This window comes from Lineus longissimus, chromosome 9, assembly GCF_910592395.1.
Source record: "Lineus longissimus chromosome 9, tnLinLong1.2, whole genome shotgun sequence".
Lineage (NCBI taxonomy): Eukaryota > Metazoa > Nemertea > Pilidiophora > Heteronemertea > Lineidae > Lineus > Lineus longissimus.
In genome coordinates, this window is record NC_088316.1 from 14,495,929 (window position 1) to 14,512,631 (window position 16,703).

The window sequence follows — 16,703 nt, forward strand, 5'->3', positions numbered from 1 at the left end:
TGTTGTAGATCAATTATTCAAAACCTATTGTCGTTCTGTATATTTTTCCTATATGCGTACTTTTCAACACATCTTGCTTGCGGTTCGATCAATTTATTTCTGCTGTTTGAATTCCAGAAGGTCTCGTTCGTAAGGAAGACACTATTCCAAAGACAATTTTATTTCTCGGAATGTACAGTTGAATCTTCTAAAAGTACATGTAAGCGCAAATGGTTTAACATAAGTAATTTTTCATAAGCTCGTGTATTTGTCATTGTTATTAAGACTACATGAGGATTCAAAAAGGATTTTGTAGAGATATAAATTATGGTCACAAGACTATTACAATAAAATGATAACAGTCAGGAAGTGAACCTTTTTTTGAAGAATATAATTAGCAGAGCGTAGTTTCGATCTACGGACCTCTGGGTTATGGGCCCAGCACGCTTCCACTGCGCCACTCTGCTTCTTGAATGAACTGTGAACACACAGTTGAATGGTTCCATCACAATCAAACGATAAGGATCACCTTCTTTACTGACAAACCAGTATGGTAAAATCAAGCTACATTGGGAGTCTAACTTACGTAATGAAAACACATTGGCTCTTTTAATTTAAAACAGGGTATAGCATTTTTCCGCATCTCTGGTCTGGTGACATCTCCCCTGAGACCCCTCCTCCATTGTCGCTAATGAATCGAGTACCTTGTCATACGCACTTCACCATCCAAGAGGCAGATTAAAATATCATTTCATTTGTCGGCCGTCCCAGGGCACGTCCTCGGCGGTAATATTCACCGCTTAGAGAGGATGTAGCTGATATCATACGGGTGGGTCAGCACGTGGACATGGATTCCCGCCTCAGATGATTTGGTTGTTGGCAGATTAAATGTCATGTCCAGTAGCGTGATTTATGGTCGCATCAAGCAGGTACATGAGGGACAGTTCCTGATACCTAAAGCACATTTGATACGTATATGTCCGTGATACTGGAACTTTATTCTCCGTTCTTTCAATATACTGTCACGCAGATGGCGAGTAACAATATAGGCCCCTACATGCAGGAGAATTAATTTTACCATCATTTGGTCGTTTTGCTACAATGCAAATCTCATTGGCAAAGGTTCTAGATTGGAGTAACATTCCCTCTTCTAATTGCACAAATCAGAACGACTCCGCATTGCCGCTTGTAACATAAAGAGATCTCCCAGCATACACCTCTCTTGGCTAATTGGCCCTGACACACCACAATTTGCACTACCTCTGTAATGGTCGGTTACCGCTCTTGCGTTATGGAGATAAACGGTAAGGACTATCATCTAGATAGCTTCTGATGCGAGCAGTTTTCTAAACGTTTGTCCCTGTCAGTGTGGGTTAGCCTCAAAGCAGCGGCAGCGGTTGGGTCCCGCAGGTTCGCTGTGGGGGCGAATTGCCCTGTCGCGTGCTCGGGCGTCGGAGGGCGGTGTAGGGACGCTTTAGGACCCCCTGTAAGCCCAAAGAACCCATTACGGAAAAAAGATCTGAAGAGTTTACGGACTAACATGCAAACCATAACCTTTAAGGTCATCTCGCATCTGCCTCGAGATTTTATGGTAAATCTTTCTCGGTAAATACTGTCGGAAGTAGTTGCTTTTTACCTATAGGTGTCACTTGTCATTTATCTTTAAGGGACATTTTCTTTAAGGTGTCGAAGAAATTAACGGTTTGAAGCAAGAACGCACTTGTTTGCTATGATTATTTACAATGTTCACTACGGTTTCTGAATTTTGCTTTGCGCTTGGCAATTAACTTTGTAATGATATTTTAAAAGCCGTGAGTCTCTCAGGGAAAAAAATCTTGTGCTTGAACTCTCTAATGAATATCCGCTGTATTGTTAAATGTAGTAAGCGGATTTGACATCATAATTAAGAGGAATAGCCCATTGTACAATACCAGCAAATGTTGATGTTGAGAGATTGCTAATTGGTATAGCTGTACGATTGCTTTAGTTAAGATGTTAGTTTAAATGGCGGTTTTAGTAAGGTTTTCAAATCAATGTTCAAAACTCACTCAATACTATAAACAAAATTCAATTCTCATTTTTTTGGAATTACTCCTGTGCGTGTTCATACAAAGTGTGATTTGTGGTGCGATCAGCAAAAAGCTATTATCAACTGAAGCTTTATCAACATTTTTGACTCGTGACAGGAATAAAGTCGAGAATGTTTTGGCAGTTTGTATTCAAATGAGAAATCCGTTTCACTTAGCTAGCCTAGCGTTGGATGGGAGGACACGTGAAGGAGTTCAAAGTCAATGATGCTGTCGTTTGAAGAGAATGGGAAATCAGTTCTTTCCCTAGTTCTTTGTGATAAATCATTATAGAGACAATAGGATGGTCGATTTTTAAAATTTTTCCAATGAAGAATGTATTTATAGCCGCTGCGTTGCATCATACTAACCATTGAATTACTCGAAAAGCGTAAATAAATGTACATTATCGTCAAAATATTTGCAAATGCGTCAGGTTCGAATGTTTTTTGTCCCAGAAATGAATTCAGCACCAGAAGGTAAATAACTCACTACAAACTGTCAACAGTGTTTCGTCGTCGTATAGATAGATGTAACCCCAAACCATTTTATAATAATGGCATATGCAATGGTTAAAATTTCAATTAAATCTCGCTAAATAACATTGAGAGGGTTAGCCGAAGGGTTTCATAAGAATATCAATAGATTGCTATCGATAGAAGCCATTATTGCTAAACTGTGTATGGTGCCGTTGGCTTGGGGCTGTGACTGGGGCCCGAATTTGTCAGGCAAGGGATGAGCACGGCTGATCTGATCCGGGATAGGGTTGGCTAGGTTTTCTCTTGAGGAAAATTAGTTATAACGTGAAAGGAGTTCGATGTAGGCAACCTAGGTATTAGACATCTGAAACAGCATTTTTTTAAAAATTAGACCAGGATGTATTTTAATATCACAAATCAAAAGGTGAAAGCAAAACTATTTACGCTCGCCTTGTATATTTTTGGTGAAAGTGATAAAACTATCAAAAGTAATAAAGCTAAGTTTAGCTCAGCACGCTTCTAACAGTAAAACTATGCCAATTATTAGCTGTTCATGGTGTTTTAATAACAGTTTAAAAATCAAAGGGAAAATATCATATGAACTTCTTTACATCCACTCCTCGTCCAAGTCCCATGAAAACATGATTTTTTTGGTCAAAAGCGTGCGCTTGTTAAGAATAAATCCGCAAACATGCTAATATCCATCCGTAGTACTCCCTTGAATTACATCTAATTTCTATTCCAATCGGAGCCCTCTCCGTTACTTATAATACGATGCCGTATCTGGCTCTCAGGCTGTACCACAGTACTTCGTGGTAATCCACAGTGTCTTCGATATATAATCGGGAAAACATTATCCATCACAGTTGCAATACCATGTGACGTCACTATCTACATCCTTGTACACTCCAGAAAGAAGATGTCACCAATAATCCCTTCACAGATGTCTACAAATATCGTTGGACTCCGTCTGATACCTTTCCGTGGTGCCATATTCTATGATTAAAGCATTTCAGACATCTCCTCATATAGTTCCCTAGCTCTCTGATTATTAATGTATCCAGTCGACTAACACACATTAGAGCCGTGTACTCGCTCACTTTCTCATAAATGTTTTAAAAGCGACCGGTTTCCATTTTCTAACTATTAAGCTAATAGCGTTTTGTAGTCTCGTACTCGAAGTGTACATCCACATGTACATGTACACGTATGGTCGAAACAAGTGAATATTCGACGAGGGTGAAACTCTACGTCTAATTCATTTCAGCAATGAGCCGTTCGTAGCCAATTTTCACAATCATAGTGATTACGTTTCGGTGATCTTAGAGGGTTCGCGAAATATCGTGTGATATTTGGATTAATGATGAAAGAGAGATCCTTAATTCGCTGTTACAGTATTACTCCATGACTTGTATTCAGTTCGTGTTAATGCTTTGTGACCAGACAGGATTTGACCGTAAGCGCTATCCCTTGCTAATAGTACAAGACAATAGAGAGTGGACATAACGTGTCTCAACTAAGAGGTTCGGGATCAGTTACTATTGTAAAAGTTACATTTGATGCGTGTTTGGATTATCTTTTCAGCAATGACAGTCCTAGTTTTAGGACTGCATCATTATGCTAAATCGATGCTTGTCACACATTTCTTAGTGGTTTCAAAAAGGCTCAACTATTGCGGATCGGTCAAACTCCGTACTGCATGTCATCCCCGAGACTCGTCCATTTATTTTTCCTCAAAATATTGTCCTTGAAATTTGAACAAGGTTGAACAAGTTGTTCAAATCGAGAAAGTCATAATATACAATTATCCAGGTGGAGGGACAATCAGCAAAACTTAACGCACATAGAGTAGAGTTTGTTATCAAATAATGAAATGATGAAATTGCTTCTTCAGAATGATGTAAGTGGGTCGCGTATATTAATAAAAACAATCAAAGTGGGTCGCATATATCAAGATGAACAATGATGACACAGGTGTAGAAATCTATTATAATGGTTTTATTAGCCTCTCAAATAGAGGAAGACCTGTGGATGACACTTGCAAATAAAAATGAAGTGTCCTCATCAAAGATACGCAACAAATCTATAGCTCCGATATGAGGCGAGCGAGCATTCTGTAATCTGTCCATGCAATGTATCACAATCACGTCTGCTCTAAACTCAAAGATAAACAGAACGCAGGTGGTATGATAACCGGAACAAATCATTGCCATTCAATGGAGAGGAGGAGGTTTGTGTCAAAACGGCAAGTAAATATTCCACTGATAATGAAGTGGGCAGCCCCAGGTATGACAAAAGCTCGACAATAGAGGGCGTATTCCGTGGTTTGAGATTTCGTATCGGAACCTATTCACCATCAAGTACCACTCGGGGTAACAATGCCCCCAGATTTACCAAAGTACTCCACGGAACAATAAAAGTACCCGAGCACGTGCGTAAACACTTGATGATCCAGTGGCTTGGGGACAGGGCTCGAGTAGAAAATTTGTGAGATAAGCTTACAATGTACTTTAGATGGACCTTCATAATGCTACAATAGCAAGACTAAAAAACCATTACTTCATCACGAAATATGAAGAAAAAAGATATCGCACTTTCATCATTCTATCTGACATTGGCGCTGATCTGCAACATGGGGAGGCTCTATTGGAAAAAATCTTTGCTGGCAAAACGCATTCTTCGAAACATGGGACTCAATGGAAGCACTGCGAGTGGCTTGCATCCCGACCATCGTCCAACAACCACATTCGTGGATCCACGAGTGTCAACAGGGCCGTTTTATGACCCAGTAGCATTGAAACGTTTTTATCTAATAAATCCCAACTATAGTATTTGCCCTGAATTGCAGCTGGATAACCTTTTGGCAAAATTTCATAATTCCTGCGGAATATTATGCTCCACACTGCCTTTCCGGTGATGACAACCAGCCTTCCAGTAGAGACGGAGGATGCTCCCGCGAGTCGCGTGCATTTAGACCATCTGCCAATTGTCTCCCAAGCGAGCTTATCACGGAAGGTGATAATATTTCAAAGTTACACTCATTAGGCCATTTCGTTCTCCTAATCAAGGCGGGTGCTGACTCTACTCACGGAAAATTGGAATTTTTATGAAATTAGTTTTTCATATAATGTTAGTTCTTTGGAAGTTGATCATGATGCGGTTTGTGTTACACGAACTGGTTTCATTGAAAAGCCTTGGGCGTGATTAAAATATTGAATTGGCGACCTTGCCATGTATGATTTTGTACTTATGTTTGAAGATCATGATACACTCGCTGTAAATTTTGGATGTCATAGTAGAATTTTATGATACCTGGAGAATCATGTCTCGCAACGTTTTCATTTTACATATTTACAGCCGTCTTTACAAATCAGATGATTTCCGCAAAAGGCAAAGGTACTGGGCGAGGAACGACGCATCATCCTTGCAGTGAAACCGAATTCCTCTGCAGGCCATGCTCCACTAAGAACAGCAAAGCAATGTCGGGAGGGATCTGGTTGGCGAATTCGATCGTTCGGCGCTTGGCTGTCCCTGTGTGTTGGCAAAAGTCATCACCCCTGACCCATAATCACATAGTCAAATTACTATCTAATATCAGAAACACAAGATCATTTAACGCCTAACAGTCATCCAATCAAACGTATCTGTTTCATACAAGTTTAGTGTTGATAGATTTAGGAAGACGGCTGAAATCATCAAATTTAGCAATAACAGTAGTTTGTGAAAGCGAATCTGTGGTTAGATGGTAATAACTAGTAATCAGAATGATTGCGGTGCAATATTGACGGGGTGAGTGGATTCGGTTTCGCGGGTCGCGATACTGATGTCAGTTTGGCCTTAAAGGGTGGCTAAGGGCGACATTTGTCGACGATAGAAGATGAAACCAACCTCATTAGCCATTTACGAAGCAATTTGAGCAAAGAAACGATTCGACAGAGATTTCAGACCTGGTAATGGTTTTCAGAGATAGATTGGTGCTTCTCACCAATGAATCACAGAAAAAGGAAGGATTCGCCGTCAATATTTCTTTCTAATTTTGTCAATTTTGATATTTTATACGGGCAGGCCTGGTTATATTAGGGGTCACGGCGAAATTGACAAACCAAAGCATCGAGTCCTCTAACTGAACAAGGGTGACGGGTTTCAGGTGATAAGACTGGGTTTCGTCCGGCCTGAGTATGGTGGTGTGTTCCTGCAATGAAAATAGCCATCTCGGTGAACGTTTTAACTTCAGCTTGCTGCCGCTTCCTCTAAGAAAGGTGTTGGCCCTCCACAGGCAAATATTCAGGAAGAACACAGTTGTCATACTACATATAAACCTTGATTACAAAACGCTATAGGCAAACAATTTGCAAATACTTTGACATGATGATAAATCGTAATTTATCATCAGTATCACATCTCATCAAATATGACACCTAATTGTAGTTTTAGATTTATTGAACTCGGATGCTGATTGACTATCGTCAGCCGACTGAGACGGAGCTTTTATGAACCAATAACCTAATTGAGATCTCTATTACCCGCGGAAATATGGCTCAACTTCTCTGCTTTTCAATGGGTCCGTTGTTGGTAACTGACTGCCAATGAATGGATCTCGCAAAACACGCCCAGTTATCAGTCGCATGAACATGTATGATGTCCCGAGCTTCTCAGTAGTAGCTCAGCTTAATCGATCTGATAACTTTGGAATCCTACATGTATCTTTATTTTAAGGAGCAATTTAGTGTACGTTAAATTGTTTTTTGAGTTCACATTTCCCACAGAAGAGTTGGCAGCATGATGTTGTAGTCCCTGCCAAGCTGGGAGGCCAATAAGTAGATGATTGGCGATGCTGAAGATACTGGTGACGATGATGATGATGATGACGACGACGACGACGACGATGATACAGATTCGACCAATCAACCAAAAAAGCATTATATTTGAATAATGATTGACAAAATAAATGACGGAATTTTGATAGAAAGAAAGTAAAATCAATAATTTCACTGACTGAATAAATTCACAGAAAAAAATCATTAAAATACGCTGGTGCACACCCAGAGGCCCAGCGAGACCACTAAATAGCCAAAACCACACGCTCATTCCCACCTTTCTCACCAAGACAAACACTAATTAAAACAAAGCTTGAACTTTGCCTGGGGAAAGAAGCAGCTTTAATGAACAAGCGAACACAAGTTGTAATCGCTTTAGCCCATTGTTTAGGGGCGACCTCCCTATTGTTGTTACGCCTCAAGCGTGGCGAGTGAAAGTGGGATTTCTATGGCGGCACGCGCTACCGTGGACTTGTTTTCTTTTGGGACAATGGCGCCGTATGCCCGGCGCAGGTAAACCTGCCCATGGGTCGCCCCGGAGGGGGCACCCCATTCAACCGGCTCGTGACAATGTTTGGGGTGTTAACCCAGCTTATGTTGCTGTTTCACAATTTGGCGTCCTCCTGATCCAACCATGCGGCACGCGCCGATATGAATGACGCTTAATTTACACGAAACCAAATTCCACCCGTCCACTCTCACCTCCGTCCAATCTCCATCACAGTGCGGCACCAGAAGGGGTTTTCCCACGTGGTTTCTTTATTTATCATGCGCACTGGAGTTTAGTCAAGTATCATTAAATTCTGCGGTGCTCGCCTGCGCATGCGCGCGTATTGGTCACGTGACGTGTTCGGAGAGAGAACAGGTGCAGGTTGCATTCATAGCAATGCCATACAAATCCAAACGCCGCCGTATCGGGTTATTAGTTGTAAGGCAAACACTGACAGGTTGACGTCGAAGGAGCAACGGGACGCGCAGTTTTTGACTAGGGAGTTTCACATAATTCGCAATCACGGATTTTATACAGGCAACAGGAAATATGATGAACTCCAAACAGCCTTTAGGCATACATCACGGAATGAACTCGAGTCCTATACCTGGGCGATATTCGCCACCTTATCGTCCGCCGGACCCAATGCGAAGGATGTCAAACCCTGGAGTTGGATTGGCGCTACACTACGAAAACGTTAGTTAATTTTTATTCATTTGCTCTTTTCTGGCACAGAGACCGTTTTTGGATAAATTTTTGATCAGGTTTGGCAATGGTAAAGTAAATACCTTAAATTATTTATACTCTATCCGCAGTTATTTATCTATCGTTTGGATTAGATGTTTTAAAAGTTTCATCATGCGCGAATGACAACACTTCATTGACACATCGTTCTTTTACACATTAAATTTTCAGTCCCTTATCCATTGCTGTGATCAAGCTGGGAAGAGGGACTTCAATAATTAATTCGTTTCACGAAACTGGGCAAAAGAATTCGATGGCATCTTTGAACAATGTATCCCTAGATATTTTAACTAACTATTTATTTCATTCGTACAATTGTAGCCTACATCAATTTCTGCTGGTAAATTTTAGTTTGACATTTGTGCCTTGCGTTAGCTGGCGTGCTCAGATAATGTGCAAAAGTTTTGCAATCTTACTAATTTTAGAATGGGAACTTTTATAATTGATTAATTGATCACATAAAATGATTTAAAATACGCGTTCATGGAATTAGCAAAGAATTTTTAACTTGTTAACTACATGTGTAATTTGGTGTTAGTTGATGAAATCGCAAACACAAAAGTTAAGCTTGTCATTTGTTACCCGGTTTGCTATCACCATTAAAATAACCAAATAATTGCATCATTCATTTAAGTTCAATTTTCTAATGTTTTGAATGAATAAAACTATTAGAATATAATAAAACATAATAAAGTTAGGATGTAGGATTTATTCTTAAGTGCGTGGGTATTAGATAGATTTGTTGAGAACAAAACGGTAAAACATGAATTTAGACTTCATACATTTAAATGCTTTTATAGTAACGACCTTTGTTATCAAATATGTTACTGCACGCCAATGAGAATTACATTTGAATTTCATATATGAATATGTCAACAATTAATAAAATGCGCAAAAAACATTCGATAAAAATTGAATTTCGCGTTCAAAACACGTAGAACAAAGTGCCTCAGCATAGACTTGTCAGATACTGAAGTAAATGTAATTTGAAAATAAACCATTTCGTATGCAACATCACTGCATACACTAAGTATAAATTCTAAGCCTACGTGGCCTTTGTTTGTTAGTGAAAATCCCTATGAATAAGTACAAAAAGCATCTCCCAATACAATTGAAAGCTTTTAACTGTGTGTATAAAAGGTACATGTATTATTGTTTGTAGACTATTGTATCTATTTGATGACAATGAAAGGGTAATTTCACTTAAATAAGGAAATCCTACTGGTGTACCCTCCTGCAGTTTTCGCCAGATCTGTCACCAGTTCTGTACTGTGTGTCCTTCCCCACATGTTGTAGTTGGATTGTAATTTCCGAATAACCGAGGAAAAACTATAATTTTCAAAGAAGACGCTTTTTATTCACATGCAACACAAGGAACGCTTTACCCTGGAAGCATATTCCAACATTTATAATATTTGACAAAATACTAAAATTCCATCTCTTAAGTTTTTCATTTTGGTGAAATAATTGTCTGACGAAATGATCAACAAGTATCTCAGTGATTTTCCGGCTTTTCCTAAATTCATCTATACCTAAAAGTGACCAAATATACACGGCCTACGTAGAACAGAAGCCTCCATCATTCCATTTGGGCCCAAATGGGATAACATATCACTTAATTAAATAGTTGCGCCGGATTCAACCATACCCAAACACAAAACTCTAAAAAAATACGCATCACCTCAAAAGAAAAAGTAATATTTGTCACGAAGGGTAACAAATATCAACGAAATTAATATACATTAATTCATCAGAGTTCCAGCACAGATTAATTCAAAGCTAAAAAACACCAAATTATAAACGTTACATTTAATCTCCAAAAGTATATATTTGGCAAGAATGTGATAACAAATATCATTGAATAAACTATAGCTCCATCAGCCATACCTTAGAAACACAAAATTATAATGTTACACACCATCTCAAAAGTCGTTATTTCGTTCACTAATGCCGAGCACCATTTTGCCTGCATGATCACTGTACATCTTATTGTTTCTGCGACACGTTATTTTTTCCCGGGATTCCCCCAGATTCCCCAAGAGGATTATCTAAGCAGATTAACACTGATCCAATTTCTTTCTGCTTAGCAATATGTTCCAACCAGGCCGGGTAAATCTAAAAATTGAGTAAATGTACACAAGTATGTACAGTATTCTGAGTGTTCTTAGGGTGGCATGTACGCTTCACACTGATGTTGTGGTGTTCCGTCTGCCTTGCGTACTTCAGATATTAAGACCAAGTTCTTTCGAGTTAATAATTTACATGTGTCCTGCTAGCAATTAGAAATTAACATCATGATGCATTAATGACCCAGGCACGCCAGCGCTAGGAAACTCGACATTATAGAACGTTTCTATATAAATATAGGCTACTTTTCACACAATCATCAAAGAAATTAATTTTCAGTTCGAATTTATTTAGTTTGACAATCTCAGATACACAAAATTCCACGAATGAACCTTGCCTTTAACGTTTCGTGGGCCAAACCGCGCAGGGGACGGGACACTGTGAATCACGCATTTAGTTGTCTCACCATTTTCGCGTTGAAATTGACGATAATAAGGTAATGCACTGGTAATTGTCTTCTGGGGAAGAGGACCCGTTTAAATGATGTTCTGGAGATGATTGATTGGGTGAAATTACTGATAGTTTCGCGACAGCTGGATCGTGTCCTAAAACAATAGAGTGCCATAAATGGGAAAAGATAGCGTCCATGTGCCCGGGGTCTTGTTGTTCAAAACAACTTAAGTCACAAACTTGGCGTTACCTTTCACTTGGCGTTATTTCCCAATGATCTTTCGCCAAATCAGAAACATCAACGAAATAATTTCAGCTAAATCGGACAGTATTGTTCTTCAGAATGGTACATACTAAACTTAGTCCAACGTTACCATGGAATTGAGCACAATAGAAAAGAAAATCAGTCGCATTTTTGCGTATTGTTTCTGTGTCATATATTTTACGTGCAGTTACAGATAACAGTGCCTATATATAACAGTAACAAAAATGTATTGATCACGCATTTTGTCATTGACTAGTGATGTAAAAATATGCTGCATCACAGGCAAAACCTTGCAAAAGCGTGACACCATGACGCCAAAAAATTGATAGTGAGTTTCTGTCGTCTCTTATGTCAATCAGGGGTTCACAAAATCATCAGACATTTCCGGTCCTTCTCTCATTTGGTCAACTGTTGACTGTCTCTTTGCAGGAGCTCTAATTAATTTATCTCATTGAGTCAGTGTGATTCAACTGTTTTTGGCTCATTCGTTTGATTCTGACGACTTCTCCTCCAAAACTATGTTGATTAAAATGCTGTTAAAAACCGTGTACGATAACTATCAACTTATCTGATGGTTACCTATTCTCCGGTATAATTAGGAACCATTCTACTGCTGAAATAGGTCTTGGATTGGCAAAGAGCTGTTTTGCCAAAATGTTGTCCAACCTCTGATTTTCTTAGAATGAATTAGACTAAACTCTCTCCCAGAATCTTCTTCTATTCAAATGTACATACCATGAGTTCAACCTGCGTGCGTTCCAGTGTAGTCTTAAATACGCTCGCTACTGCTTGTAGCACATTACCAAGTAATTACGTTGCCATACATCGTGGAGAGGTCCCACTAGAGACATCATCATCCGACAGGACGAAAGCCGTCTCCTTACTGTAGAACACCGCCAGACAATGGTGAAGGTTCTCATGAACATACGTGTGATGGTTGTATTGAGTTTGGCGTTGAAATCTTGTATTTTCTTATGCCGATTTATTAGCGATCTGCGACTATCATAAAGTCTTCAGTGGAGGACGGATAACGACAAATAACGCCGACGGATTGGCATGGTCTATTTTTCTTAGTTTTGGGCCAGTTACGTTAGAGATCATTCTACACTTCTGAAACAGTCATGTACCTATATAAGCATGGTCACTGGCACTACACGTAATACCTTAGTTACCAAACATCAATTTTCTCGTCTTATACCATGGTACTGTGCACCAAAACCGAACATTCATATTCTGAAGTTTCGAACATTTTTTTAAATGTTCGAAGGACAGGGCAGAGGGAACACACGTGCTGAAATCTCAAAATTGTTGGCAAATAAAATCAAATCTTTGCATCGTAAAAATATTGGTTTCAACTTCCTTGTTCGGATTAGCCTGGTTTATCGCATATTCCTGAATCTATCGACCTCTATCAACTGGCATTATCAGCCAAATACAGCTTCTCATACATTGGCCATTGATATCAAATAATGTTGCAGCGAAATCGATAAGGTACAAATAAAGGAGTTCAATATTCGATATACTGGATGGTTTCATCACACTCAAATATTCTTGAAAAAAATGATTGATGGAATTTTTTACCGGCAATGCTTTAGAAGGCCGTATTTGCCTATACATCGCTTTACATGAAATAGTAATTCGGTGTGGTGTTTGGGATCGGCAACACGTGCGGTTTGTGGATCTTCGTCACTACGTATACAGCATTTATACCGTCAATCCACCCGTTTTCTTGTATTCAAAAATTGTAAGTAACGCCTGGAAGTTGCAACTAAACCTTGATTGCATCGTGCTCAAAATATGTGTCCCCTATCTTTCCATTAGAAGTATGTATCAGCACTATTGCCTTTGAAAAACGATCGATCTATTCATACAAGCTGAAATTCAGAACAAGAATTGAATAATCTCGTCACATAGACCAGTACAGCTGCAAATCCAAACAAACACTGTAACCAATAGTCTACGTAGACTCGTTACAGCTTCCCGTTCATCTCGAGATCGCTCTTACCTAAGGGCTAATCACTTAATTGCGATAATGATGAAAAACCAGGACACACGACACCGGGTTTTGTCAAGGAATTATCCCCCCGACCCGAGGGAGGCTGATCTGAAGGTCTCCAGGTGCAGCTAGCCTAACGTTAGACACTGCTTAGCCACCCGACCATGATTCTCCGTGGATATTAGGCAGAAAGGTATTAATTGAAAACAATGGCTTTCGGGCGATTACAAATAGCTTTTACCAGTGTTGAGATGGACGGATTGTGTGGCTGTGGAATCCTTAGTTTGTGCACTGCTGGTAACGGTGGTTATAACATGGCTATCGCTACACTAGCCATTTTAATGATTGTTCTCGGATGCGTTGCTATCCGACAATCTGAGAAACGGTGTTAGACACGACGTAGGAGGGGTGCATACATCTGTTGTGTAAGAAATGAAATGAAAGTTGCAATCAACACTCTGAGGCCGTTCTGAAACAACATGTCGTAGAAAAACATTGTAGTTACAGTCAGACAGTTGTTGCTGATTGCGCTTGCCCAGGACATTTCCTTCTCATGGAGCCTCAGGTCGTTGAAAAACTCTACAAAGTTCTGTTCGACAACCTTTGTTTCAGTCAAACATTAGATTATATGGCTATCTTAAATGGGACCCTTCTTTTAACTGTTAAAACAGCCCTTAGCATTTCCGCATCAATCATCGGCATCGCCCCATCGTCACCCATGTCTCTTGAGCGTTGTACCAGAAGTTAGCATTCACATCCTAAGCATCCCCAGTCAACTTAACGGGTTAATAGTACACATGTACTGCGTCTGAACCCCATTTCATGATCTGAATGTAAACAGGACATCATAATCCGATTCCTTCGATGTAAATGTCACTTCAAATGACCAACATATGAAATTGTTTGTAGATTTTATTGTATCACAGGTTCCCTGAGGAATGGTGATATTTTCCATGGCCTCAGGTTGGAGAAATTGGTTGCGATATGAGTGCTTCAGCGCATGTTTAAACACCATGTACAGATGTGAAGAAGATGTATTAGCTTGATATAGATTTGCAGGTCGGAGTGGATGGAAGTTGAGCACATGGTCGACTCCTTTGATTTGTATCAAGTCAGTGAAACAGCAGGGTCTACCTGGTAAGGTTGGCTTCGACCAATACTTTCTCTTTCTTCTCGACGAAAGGGATTTCCATATACTTAGTTTCTCAGAAAATTGCAATTAAAATGATAACACCCCAAATTCGTTCAATATTTTACCAAGGCGACCATCTAAGGATGTGTATTGTCGATTTCAAAAGCATTTTAGTCATAAGAATGTTATGGGATTGAAGTCAGCCATTATGTTGATGTGGGACTGGACTCTATCTCAAATTGACAGACGAAAGGGTAGTAACTATTTTAATTGACATTTTAATCATTATTCAATTAGTAAGATTTATGTTCTGGGATACTAGTGACCTTGTACATGTACGCTGATCAACAGCTAATGTTAGGCGAGAATTTGATTTCTAAAACCCTGGAGAAAAATTCCGAAATACCAACCTCCCAAGGCAATTGAAAGGACCTTCAATACTGTAGACGAGATATTTATGTTAGTGAAAATATAGGGAACAATAGAGTTAAATAACACTATAAATTGCACGAGTGTCTCATCCATCAATTAACTTTGTCTTTGACTAACTAAATTGTCATAGTCTCGAATTGTCTCTCTCAGCTGATATGATTATAGTTTATTTCAAATCTATAAACTGTTCAATGTGGGTATTTGATCGTGTGTGTTTCGTAACGGATGTATACATTTGAGTCTGGTGTCGTTTCTCTAAGAACAAATCTAGTAATCTAACTCTATTTCACAGGCGGGCTATCTCTGGTTGATTTCCCTGTTTTACTTCCTGTGAGATATGCTGGAATACATCGAAATCTGTAAAGGGCCCATTTCTTTCCGATAACTTCAACCAATTAAAAGTTTGATTCGTTTATCGGCAAACATTCTTCGACTTTCATTGTTGTTACTGATGATAGACGGTAGCCGAATCTGTATTCATTGCTTTGTCATTCACCAATGAAACTATTAATAACTTCCAATACATTACATCAAATTGCCAATGTACAAAGTAAATATCAAAATGTTATACCTTTTTGGCCAATAATGACTAAGAAATTTGGTCAAATCTAATTTTGTAACAGAACTCATCTGATTTTGCAAATCCAATGGCAACATTCTCTTCGTACGTACATGCACTTGCATTGCAGACATGTACAGCATAGCGACTACCTCTTGATGTACATGAACATGCACATGTCCACAACCAATTCATAACATCTATAATGGATATTGAAATCGAACCCCGTCTCGTAACAGTTGTTATTTATTTATCACTCTTATGAATGCAAATGCAACTCGTCTCATATCGACTGAGGTGAACCCAAGCTCATTAATTTACAATGTCACGTCGTTCACCATGAGATGTAGTGAGATACAGAAGATGAAATGGCCTTGCACTGTTCCTTGACAGACACTCTTGAATGGTAATTGCGTATCGTACTTCTTGAGATAAATATATGGTAGACTGAAACGATGATAGCAGATGAAACATTCACCTTACTTTTTTTTAAAGAATAAAAGTGGCGAGTGTCTGGCTATTTCTATTGAAATACACTTTTTAAATTTCAAGTTAAAAAGCAATTTTGTAAGCGGGCAAATTATCAATAACTAGAACTACATGTAATATTGATAATCAATAACTAATTCTGATGATACTAATGATCAAAAGTGATGTAACAAGTCGTTTGTAATTCATTTCTTTCATTATTGGCGAAGAGTATAATTATATATCCATTGATCTGTGTAAAAACAAATCAACCTATGAACTTTTTAAATATTAAGTTTCGCTTTCTCACGTATTGTTATGGTTTCTGTCTATTTAGGACATGTATGGCTCAAGATTTGGTCCTGATGGCTGGGCAGTCGGCACACCCCAGAGCAGACACCGGCCTATTCAGGTAGATACCATTTTATATTTACAATCAAAGTCGTGACGTGTCGCTTTATGGATACTACGTATGTGAATATGTCTGTGACGTAATTAGATTGTGCGTATGTGATTCATTTTGTCGTCGAATTCAATTCAGTTTAAGTCCTTTTGTTCAATTCCACTTATTTTTATTCTCTTTATCAATAAAATGTGTTAAATTGTTACTCAGATATATCAAATTTATTAGATGTATCAAAAACTGTTATAAAAGATCATTGTCCCCATTCAATTTTTTCCTTATTTCTGCATAACAGTTTTTGATACACTTTTTGATGTACTTTGGGAAAGAATCATCAAACTAATTTTTCTACTTCA

At 38.9% G+C, this 16,703-nt stretch overlaps 1 non-coding gene across 1 annotated transcript; it reads right to left on the reverse strand.

Annotated features, from left to right (window-relative positions):
- Positions 1 to 374: 374 nt before the first annotated feature.
- Positions 375 to 446, reverse strand: Trnam-cau (transfer RNA methionine (anticodon CAU)). Its single transcript has one exon. It is a non-coding gene; the product is annotated as a tRNA-Met (tRNA).
- Positions 447 to 16,703: the final 16,257 nt, after the last annotated feature.